The following is a 12173-nucleotide window of genomic DNA, read 5'->3' as shown; positions in this document are numbered from 1 at the left end:
ATAGTTCCCTTTCCCCCCCTCCACATAAACCAAAGGAGGAAGATCTGAGGAGGAATTATGAATGGTCTTCTCTTCTCATCCCCAACCCACATTCCTGGTTCAAGTTTTCCTTTTTAAATTCTTTTCTGACAAGGTGATTTCCTTTCTTCTCTAGTGTATTCCCTGGTAGGGTCAGACCTGGTCCTTGAAAACTGATCCCTACCAGAGGATTGCAGGTCTAGAAATCGATACCTAATGGGAGGGCTATTTTCCATCCCGATGTCTTCACAGTCAAAGAATCATTTTTTGGCAGGTTTTTATTTCTTAACTTCCAAATATGTATTCAATAAGCATATATTATGTACCAGTACCTGTCATATCTTGTGCTCATTTCTAGGGATATAATGATGAATTGGATATGTGCTCTGCTCTCAAGTGTCTTTCCATTTAATATAAATATGACTGAATACATCCAGGTACACACTGGTTATAGTGATTATGTTTCCAAAGATGGTCACAACATTATCTCTCATCCTGTGTGTTCTTTTGCAGTGAGATTTTGCCATTCTTCTATAAAGATGTATAGTTGATTTCCCCTTTGTTTGAATTCAGACTTGCCCTGTGAACTGTTTTCACCAACAGTATGTGAAGAAAGTGATGCTGCATAGTGTTCAAGGCCAGACCTTAAGTGTCTCTTTGGAACACCCTTTCTCAGAAACCAGTCACCATTCTGTCAGGAAACCCGAAAGCTAAGTGCAGAGGCCCAAGTGGAGAAAACTGAAGCTTCCATCTAACAGACCCAACTGAGCTCACCCTCAGAAGCTCACCCCAACTGTTGACCATGTGGATGGGAGCATTTTTGGATCTTCCAGTCAGCCCAGCATCCCAGAATACACCACATGAACCAAAATAACTGTGCAGGCAACCCATAGAATTATGAAAATCATACATTATTGTGGTTTAATCCACTAAGTTTAGGGTGGTTTGTCATGAATCAATAGATAATTTAAGTAGGTGTGTAGCTTAGATTTTTCTTTGAGACTGGTCTCTTATACCATAATACATAAATAAATGAATGTGTATATATGAATAACATACTGTAATTAAGTAAACATGAATTTCATTTTAGTTCTCAAAGAAATAATACTATATACACAATAAGTTCTATTGTACTTCCATTGTGGGGAAGTATTATTTCACTTTTTATTTAAGAAGAATTGGGGAACTCTGCTATAAACCAGGCACACTTCTTGGCACTGAGGAAGAAACTAGGGACCTCACCCTTAATAAGTCTCAGTCTAGTGAAAGAGATGGACAATTGCACTTAAGAAATAAATGATGTGCTCCATTGAAGAATGTAGCTGACTCCCCTGATACCTCATCTTCACATCACTTGAGCCTACTTCTAAATTCAGCCTCATTTATGCAGAAGTTTCCACGTGAGCTCAGACTCACATTGCCTTGGCAGGGATCTGCCTTAAGCTCCTGGCCTCCATCTTTCTGCTTTTTACCTTAGGAACGTCTCCATCTCAATGGAAGCCTCTGCTTGAACATTTAGGGGAGTTAATTCTCCCAGGGGCAACTCTCAACCAATGAAGGAAGGCAGGCAGTGAATAATGGAAGCCAGCTTCCATCCTTCAAATGGACAATTCTGGGAAACATTCTTCATGTTTCTCAGATATTCCAAGAGAATTAAGTACCTGGTGCTTTCTGTGGCACTCTCAATAATGCACACTTACATAAAATTTTCTTTCTTCCAGGTCCCACTCTCTTTTTCCTTCTCTCTTCAAAAACAAACTACCTGCATCAAGCTTTGTCTCAGCCTCTGCTTTTGGGTGAACTCAAAACAAAACAATGAGCAATGGTCTGGGAGCACAAAGGAAGGCCACTTGAGACTGGAATAAGATAAGTAAGTTGTCTTTGGACTAACATTATGTTCAGCAGAACACATGTTGATTGAATGATTGATTGATTGAGTGATTAAAGAAAGGAGCTATCATCTTTCTAATCTGAACAATAGGCATTTGATGACTTTAAATCTACAGTACCCAAATTCAAGTCCCCTTTGGCTACTTGGAAAGGCAAAAGAAGAAAATCAGAGAGAGTAGGATGGTTAAGAATCAGATGAATAAATGCAGTAACCAGATGTTCATGTTAAATTTAAAATTAATGTGGTGAAAAAGTATGTAGTTTGTCAAGAGAGTCCATGGAATGGAAAATATTAATAACAAGAATGTCTTATAAATGATATACTTCCCAAACAGCTGAATATACAAGATAAATTCAATTTCAAAGCCCTTGTGTCATTAACAAACTACTCATGATTTTCTCACTAAGTTTATGGATTCTCCAGGACCTTCTGTGCATTGCCTCGCATGGTAAAGCTTCATTAACTTCTCTTCCCTATTTTGTTATTGTTTGACCTCTGAATTAATCTGTCTCTGTAGAATTTCCATCACTATTGTTTTCTCCAGACCAAATAAAAGAAGAGTAAATTCAATTTGGTGAGAAATGTTGCACAAACACTCACTACTTCCAGTTTTATTAGGAGTTATTTGTAGGCCAGCAAAAGTAGCAAGGAACAAAGCATTCCATTTGATCAGTAGTTTTCATGTTTTAACAAGAGGTTTCATGGAGAGTTGTTTTATTGGTGCAGGAGGAATGAGGCAGGAACTAATTATTAATTTCAAATTTAGGTAAAACTAAACTAAACAAGTGCAATCAGGTTGGAGTACAATAGCTCAGAATAGAAATGAACCCTTCTTAAAAAAAAAGCCATTTGCCTTCCCTTGTTGTCAGTTACAGCATGCCTAAGGAGAAGGCATAAAAATTCATCTACTCATTTCCCTTTGAATTAGGCTTATTCATATAGCAAAGTGTGAGGAATCAGGTTTGTGAATGTGTGAAGTGAATCAGAAACATACATGGGCCATGTGTATCTTTAACTACTCCATTGGGTTGGCATGATTTCCACTTGTGAGGAGTTTGATCTTACAATGATACTCAACACAAGTAATATTTACAGATAAAATTTACAAGTCATGCTAATTGTTATATTACAAAAAAACCAAATTGGTGAATTGTGCCACATATTTGAAGTTTAATCTGTGTCTCTCTGTATATTTGAAAATATAATCCTATTATAAATTATGTAGTCATCTGTTTTACGATGTTTTCATTAGAATTTCTACAAGTCATTTGTAACATATATAACAATCTCTTCTTTAAATGCTATTTCTCTCCTTAACATGTTTTGCCTGTTTTCTGTTTCAAGCCAAGTAGTAAAGGCATTATTATTTTTAAATACCTGTATGTACTTTTCTCTTTGTATATCTCAGCTCTTTCTTAAATTTTATTTATCATATTTCTTTCAAATCTGCCTTGTGAAACATAATAAACCTTTGAATCTGTAAGTATGCTTCTCAGTAGTTCCAGATTGCCACTTAGCTCCAGGGTGGATAACTAAAACTGCTGTAATGCACAGTATTCCCCAAAGATGCATTTAATCATTTGCTTCATTCTTGTTTTTACCTATTCTGAACTTCTACATCTTAGGTCAGGAAAATTCCACCTTATTTAGTGGTCTAAGAATAACAGTTCTCACCATTATACAACCCACCCAGATTTCAGTTCCGAGCAGAACTGAAAGTCAGGGATTTTATTCTGCTTCATTCATTGCCATATCCCCAGTGCCCAGAACAGTCCTGGCACAGAGTGGGAACTCAAAAAAAATATTTTTGAGCAAATACATAATCATTAATTGTGGTACAGTATTAAGAAAAATTATCATTTTATTAATTTGTGACAAGTACTCCATAAAAAGTATCAGGTCTTTTCATTTTAATTTTGAGTTGTTCAACTGGACCTCTAGCCAACAGAAAGGCCCTGCCATTTGTTAAACAGTCTTGAAACTTTCCAAACCCAAAGCTCAGCTGGTAGGCTGAGCTTGGTAGAGCTCACCACAGTGATACGTTTATACCTCTCTCACCACAGCCCTCAGGGTAACCAGCATGAATCTGGTGGTCAGCTGTCTGGGACAGTTTGAAACATCGTCAGAGCTGCTGGGCATATTTCATTTTATCTCTGCACCCTACCGCCTCACACATCCCCTCCAACCCCCACCCCCAAATTTATGCCAGATTTGAGTCTGATCCTCTTCACAGAGTCTGATGTGCTGTATCAACCAAACACATGCTTAGCCACATGAACTACAATAATACATATATTCACCAATGCTAATTTGGAGTATTTCCTCACCAAAGAGTAAGTGTTAATGATAAGTCAGTGTGGCAAAGGAAGAACCTCTGTCCTGACCTGTAAGTGAGGAGCATTTTCTGCATATAAAAATCATATTGGAGATATTTTGAAACTCTCTGAGTGGGAAGAATATCTAAGGGTAGGCTAGATGGCAGAATCAAGAAAATAAAACATATATAATGACCTAAATATAAGAGAAACATATTTCTCACTCAGTTTTAGTTCTTTTGGTCTAACTGCTCTGAACCATGTTCTTCTATACATGACTTTCAAGGTTGTTTGGGGGGAAGTCTCCATTCTAATCATTTGGAAGAAGAAATGCATGACTGTGAGGGATATATTCTTATTGGTCATACTTGGAAATTGTAACTCAATTCTGCTCACATTCAATTGGTAAGAACTCAGTTGCTGTACGTAACAGCAAAGAAGACAAAGGAATATGGTCCAGCTGAAAGTTCATTAAGAAGAAACAGATTGTGGTGTCTATGAACATTCACAGTTCAGGTCTCCTGCAGCAGAACGTATAATTGACTATGGTCCCCAGCTGCTGTGCCTCTGGGCCCACCACTGTATAATGAAAATTATGCCAAGTCTAATACTATAAGTCATCAAGGCACACACTTTAGCATACCTTCTTTCTTATCTGAAGCCTCATCCATGAAACGTTAAATAAAGACATATATGCAGAGTAGAGTGTAGTGGTTTCAAGTATAGACTCTGGAGCCAAAAGGTCTGGATGACCTTGGGGAGATTACTTAACCTCTCTGTGCCTGTTTCTTTATCTTAAAATGGAGTGAGTAGTATGTATGTTGCACAGTTAATGGGAGGATTGAAAGAGTTATGCATGTAAAATACTTAGAAGAGTGTGCGGTGCTTCTCCACTATAAAACAATTAGCTATTATTATTCTGCCACTATGCTCTATGGGACTCTGGGTTTTTTTTGAATGATCTTCATAGTTGTCAGGGTGAGGTTCTAGATGTTTTACCCCAGCTTTCAGGAAAGAAGCTTCAATTTTATCAGTTTATTTATTGACTTCTTTGTGGGACACAGGTCTATATCAAGGTTTCAAGGTTTGCCTCAGTTGTAAAGAGCTACCTTGGCTAAAGATATATCCCTCCTAGGAGTATATCTGATGGCTATTCAAGGCAGAGGTATAAAAGCCTCACCACGTCACCCACTGCTGGATAATTTTGGTAGACCTTATCTACTACAGCCCCTGGTGGATATAGGGAAGGCTTGGTCTAGCCTGCAATGCGGACTTCCTTCTTTTGCCAAGGCTTTCTTCCTCACTCTCTCTTTCATTGGGGTCATTAGCCCTTCATGAATACACTGCCCACAAAACTTCCACTCAGCACTCAGTGTCTGCTTCTGGAAAACCCAATCTTGAAAGCACTTCTGCATGAGATTCTTTTTTTTTTTTAATTTATTTTATTTTATTTTTATTCATTTACCTATTTATTTATTTAATTGGAGTATAGTTACTTTACAATGTTGTGTTAGTTTCTGCTGTACAACAAAGTGAATCAGCTATATGTATACATATATCCCCTCCCTCTTGGACCTCCCTCCCATCCCCTGCCCCACCGCCATCCCTCCCATCTAGGTCATCACAGGGCACTGAGCTAAGCATCCTGTGCTATACAGCTGGTTCCCACTAGCTATCTATTTTACACACTGTCGTGTATATATGTCAATCCTAAGCTCCAAAAAATCTACAAGCAATAAATGCTGGAGAGGGTGTGGAGAAAAGGGAACTCTCTTGCACTGTTGATGGGAATGTAAATTGATTCAGCCACTATGGAGAACAGTATTGAGGGTCCTTAAAGAGCTAAAAATAGAACTACCACATGACCCAGCAATTCCACTACTGGGCATAGACCCTGAGAAAACCATAATTCAAAAACACGCATGTACCCCAATGGTCATTGCAGCACTATTTGCAATAGCCAGGACATGGAAACAACTTAAATGTGCATGAGATTCTTAAAAGCAAACAACAAACAGGAGAAACCACTAGTCTAGTCTAAACAGTTTAACATCTTATAGTGACCTCTCATTGATTTATGAATTTAAGATTTTTCTGCAATAAGATTATAAATTTCTCAAAGGCAGGAACTTGCTTACATAGATGGAGAGGCTTAATACCTACTTACTTGACTCCATTGTTGGTTGATCGATTAATTGATAGTCTCATGGAAACTTTTTATGTTAAATACATTAGCAGTATACAAAAAAGTTAGCACATAGGTTTATTTCTAACTGCTTAATATAGGTACCCCAAGTAGAAAACTTCAAATGTGCAGAATTTATCCTAATTGCAAAAAGGAAAGAAACAGGAAAAGATTTCCTAAGTTTAAAAAATAAACTGTCACATGTCTATTAACCAAAGCTTTTAGCAGTTATTTACTAACTTGCCCAAATTCTTTGGCCTTCTCCATCATAGCCAGACAGATAATAATCTACTTAATACAGCCTCATATGTCAGTGTTTGTCTCGGCTTTGAGCATTCAGGCCCAACCTGGCAATGCCCCCAGGAACCAGTGGAGCCTGCTGTAACAGGATCTGCTCCCAGAGATTCTGTTGATGGCTCTAACAGTTGAATCTTCTTAATAGTGAACTGAGGAGACCTTCAAGATGGTCGAGGAATAAGACATGGAGATCACCTTCCTCCCCACAGATACACCAGAAATACATCTATACATGGAACAACTCCTACAGAACACCTACCAAATGCTGGCAGAAGACCTCAGACTTCCCAAAAGGCAAGAAACTTCCCACATACCTGGGTAGGGCAAAAGAAAAAAGAAAATACAGAGACAAAGGAATAGGGATGGGACCTGTACCTCTGGGAGGGAGCTGTGAAGGAGAAAAAGTTTCCACACACTAGGAAGCCCCTTCACGGGTGGAGACGGGGATGGCTGGGAGGAAGCTACAGCTTTTTTTGCTATCAAAAAAACAAACAACCCAATCCAAAATTGGGCAGAAGACTTAAATCGACATTTCTCCAAAGAAGATATACAGATGGCCAACAAACACATGAAAGGATGCTCCACATCACTAATCATTAGAGAAATGCAAATCAAAACTACAATGAGGTATCACCTCACACCAGTCAGAATGGCCATCATCAAAATATCTATAAACAATAAATGCTGGAGAGGGTGTGGAGTAAAGGATACCCTCTTGCACTGTTGGTGGGTATGTAAATTGATACAGCCCCTATGGAGAACAATATAGAGGTTCCTTAAAAAACTAAAAATAGAACTACCATATGACCCAGCAATCCCACTACAGGCATAGACCCTGAGAAAACCGTAACTCAAAAAGAGTCATGTATCACAATGTTCATTGCATCTCTATTTACAATAGCCAGGACACGGAAGCAACCTAAGTGTCCATCGACAGATGAATGGATAAAGAAGATGTGGCACATATATACAATGGAATATTACCCAGCCTTAAAGAGAAACGAAATTGAGTTATTTGTAGTGAAGTGGATGGACCTAGAGTCTGTCAAACAGAGTGAAGTAAGTCAGAAAGAGAAAAACAAATACTGTATGCTAACACATATATATGGAATCTAAAGAAAAAAAAAAAAAGAAAAGAAAAATCGTTCAGAAGAACCTAGGGCCAGGACAAGAGTAAAGACACAGACATAGAGAGTGGAGTTAAGGACACAAGGAGAGAGAAGGGTAAGCTGGGACGAAATGAGAGAGTGGCATGGATATATATACTACAACTGTAAAATAGATAGCTAGTGGGAAGCAGCTGCATGACACGGGGAGATCAGCTAGGTGCTTTGTGTCCACCTGGAGGGGTGGGAAAAGGAGGGTGGGAGGGAGAGGCAAGAGGGAGGAGATATGGTGATATATGTATATGTATAGCTGATTCACTTTGTTATAAAGGAGAAACTAACACACCATTATAAATCAATTATACTCCAATATAAAAAAAATAAAAAATAAATTATACTCCAATAAAAATGTTCAAAAAAAAAGTCAATAAATAAAAACAGATTTGGAAAACTACATGTAATGTAAAGGATGAACAAAGGGTTAACACAAAAAGAACTCTTGGGCTTCCCTGGTGGCGCAGTGGTTGAGAGTCCGCCTGCCGATGCAGGGGACATGGGTTCGTGCCCCGGTCCGGGAAGATCCCACATGCCACGGAGCGGCTGGGCCCGTGATCCATGGCTGCTGAGCCTGTGCGTCCGGAGCCTGTGCTCCACAACGGGAGAGGCCACAGCAGTGAGAGTCCCGCGTAACGCAAAAAACAAACAAACAAACAAACAAAACAACTCTTACAGATTGACAAGGAGATAAACACTCCATGGAAAAATGGACAAAGGATATTCAGAGGCAATTTGTGAAAAAATGGAGATGCTCAAACTCACTAGAGCCTGAGGAAATGCAAATTAAAGAAAGCAACAAGGTGATAGATAGCCTTATAAGTAACAATGTCAGAACTTTATGAGTGACATCCACTCCTGCCAGGCATGAGGGGAAAAGAATATTCTCATACTTTGCTGATGGAAATGTGAATTGTTATAGGTTTTTTTTGAAAAGAAACTAGAAATAGCTGTTAAAAATTAAAAATACATATATCCCTTGACTTAACAAATGTTACTTCTGAGACTGTTCTAAGGAAAAGCATCAGGATTTAAGATTATATGCTCAAGGATATTTCTAACACCAGTAACTGGGTAAAACCTGGAAGAAAATGAATGTGTGTCAATAGGGCAATGGTGAATAAATTATGGAACGTTCATCCCATGTAATATAATGTTTCCATTAAACAAAAAAGAAAGGGATTTCCATGAGTTATTGTTGCATGAGTAAAGGAAGGTTCAGAAAAGTTTGTAAAATATGATCTTATCCTTATAAAACAAAAATGCACTCCCTGCCACATGTTTATATATGGAGAGATGTTTACATATAATTGTATAAGCATGAAGATAAATGAAGGAAGATAAATATTCTAGGTGTTTAACATGGATAACAATGAGAGAAAGAGGGTAAAGGAGAAAACCAAGCAATATAGAGAAAGAAAACTTGAAAACACTGCACTAGAAACAACTCTAGTATGATCACATCGACGCATTTATAGAAAACCAGATTTGTGTATATGTGATCAACAATTTTTAAAAAGACTTCTGACTTTCATGAGAGAGAAAGATATTCGCACAATAAATATCCCTTTATTTTCTTTCTCTTTTTTTAATTGAAAAAAACAGTGAACTGAAATCTGCCTCAGTAAAACTTTCAATGGGCTTCATTTTTTTTTACCCTTTGGAGAAAAAAAATCATAGGTCTGCCCTCTTATAGATTACACTCCTTCAAATATTTTAAGACAGCTCTTGAAATCCTCTTAGGATGTTTTCTTTACCAAGCTAACAATTCTTTGTTCCCTTAAGAGAGGAGTTTCTCAGACTATTTGCCATTCTGGCTTTCTTTCCCTGGATGCATTTAGTTAGTCAAAGTCTATCAGAAAATTGTGGCAGCCAAAACTTAATATCATACAGCACAGTTCATGGGTATTCTTAGTCTCCTTGTTTTGGACACTTTGTTTCTATTACTGTTTTCTACATTTGCAGCAATTTTTTAGTTCCTTGTTATATTATGAGGTCCATTGCAGTGGCATTTCTGTCAGGTCTTTATAATTTGACTTCTCTCCAGCTTAATTAGCCATTTACAATATACAGAATTCCTCTCCCCTCACCCTTCCACCCTCTTGTCCCAACAAGGATAGAATTTCCTCATTAATATCATGGAAAATGTTTCCCATCTGGCCTTTTTTAAGAAACCATTATAAGTAGGAATCTTACTCAGACTTTGAGTGACATTGTTCCACTTACTGAATACTGGCTCTATGTGTATACTTTATAGGGTCTCTGGGATCACTGCATGTAAAATACAATCTATGAAATAGAATTTTTATTTTTTCTGTTAAAATTTTATTTTTATAAAGGTAAATTGATTCAGAAAAAGGGAAAATTCCCCCCAAACCTTCTGAAAATTCACAGCAAGGTTGCTATTGTTATTGTTTGTGGATTTTGTTGTTTAGTCTAGATTTTATACTTTGTTTATATTGGGCTGAGTCTACCCACCTTTATAATTCCTGGGGTCTAGCTTCTTCTGTAATTACCTCAGAAATGCTGTCCTGTGGGACACCTGGCCCAAGAAATTGTGTAAGCTTTTTTTAAAAAACAAATCTGAATCTTATGCAGCTTCACAATCTTGTGTCAGATAAAGCCAAGAATTAATTTTGCAAATTACTGACACAAATATAATATACACTATAGTGGTTTATTTCCTGTAAAACTTTGATTTTCATTTGCATTATTTATGAAGAACTGATTTTTCCAGAGGTTCAGCATACAATGCAAAAGTGAAAGAAGTTAGTGTGTACTCACAGATTGTTACATATAAGCAGTCAATAGCCTTGAACTGAAGTTTCATGAAATTTTGTCTCTCACCAGAGCAAGCCATATGTCACTTAGGAATTCATGAAACTAAGATGAATCTCATAAGAGATATTTTCCAAAGCAAATTTTGCTTGGGGTTCAGAATTTTTTAAATGAAAACAATTGTTTCAGGCTTTAAAATTCTGATGTTTCCCCTCTAGAACACAACTGGAAATTCCTTGAAGGAAGTGACTGTGTCATGTTCATCTTTGTAACCTCAGTCCCTAGTACCATGTTGATAGTGAGTAGGCCCTAAAGAGATGCTTGTGGATTGAGTGAATAATGAATGAATGAATAATAACCTGGGCCAACTGTGAAAGTGAGCATCTTATGACAATCACAGGCATTACATCAAAAAGACAGCAGAAGCAAGGTGAAGAGATGATCAGGGGAGCTACAGAGGAGGAGAAGTAATTGGAACACTGTTTGGGAGACCAGAAAAGAAGATGTAGCAGGAGGATGAGAAATCACCACGGACCACAGTATATGGCAGGAATGGGAGGCAATCAGCAACATGAGCAGAAAGCGAGCCAGTGTGCTGCTGGGAAATCTGTACCAGGGAGGGGATGTGCACAGTGTGTGGAAACAATGTGGGAAGATAGTTCTCAGTGCACAGAGCATATGTAACTTGTTAATTGGGGGATTTAAAAATTATATTTGATATATAAAATTAATAAAGATGATGAAAAATTAAAACGAAGAACAAGAAAATAGATGCAAAGAAGTCCTTAACTACATGTGTTTAATGATCATAACAATTTATTATAAAATGCTTAGAGCTATAGTCATGCTCATGGGATGAATGATTTTCACGGAATAAAAACAGCTGTGGGGAAATCACAAACTGTAACAGTATCAATAAAAGCATTAAAATGAAAAGATGTACCTTGAAATATTATTCAAGTAGACAACATATATGCAGTTATCTTTTATGCTCTACATGGCTCCATTAGAATTTAATTATTAAAAAACAGACCATATTTTGTAAACAGTCAGTATCAGCCAACTTAACCTACCACACGAATTTTTTCAATGCATTGGTATATCTTAATAAATATACACTTAAAAAAAGATCATATGGCACCTTCTGTATTACAACTTGTTATAGAACAGGAACAGAAAATACCACATAGCTGGGTTGGATGACTCTGGGTTTCACATGAGAGCATCTGCACTATGACTATTAGAAATGGATCGTATGTAGAAGGAGTAAAAACCAGTGGTAACATGGGCTATAGACACAAGGAAAATTTCATAGTAAAATCTAAAAAAGGATAAACATCTTATTACATATTGTTACCAATATTTCTAGAAATTCTTTTTCTTTAATTTTGTTTTTAAAATTTTAAATTTCTTTTAAAAAAGAATTACCCAGGATGTGCAAGATGGATGCGTTTCACTTTTCTTTGAGAGTATGTGTATATAATAGCTTTTTAAGTTCTATAAGTATCACATTTATTGCTTTTGAATAT

At 37.2% G+C, this 12173-nt stretch overlaps 1 long non-coding RNA gene across 1 annotated transcript; it reads left to right on the top strand.

The window, feature by feature from the left end:
* Nucleotides 1–1530: 1530 nt before the first annotated feature.
* LOC309804569 lies at nt 1531–11260 on the top strand. Its single transcript, XR_014294141.1, has 2 exons — nt 1531–1888; nt 11045–11260. It is a non-coding gene; the product is annotated as an uncharacterized lncRNA (long non-coding RNA).
* The last annotated feature ends 913 nt before the right edge of the window (nt 11261–12173 follow it).

The sequence above is a fragment of the Mesoplodon mirus genome (genome assembly GCF_964341445.2).
Source record: "Mesoplodon mirus genome assembly, chromosome: 5".
Taxonomy (NCBI): domain Eukaryota; kingdom Metazoa; phylum Chordata; class Mammalia; order Artiodactyla; family Ziphiidae; genus Mesoplodon; species Mesoplodon mirus.
This window is presented reverse-complemented; position numbering and strand designations above follow the sequence as displayed.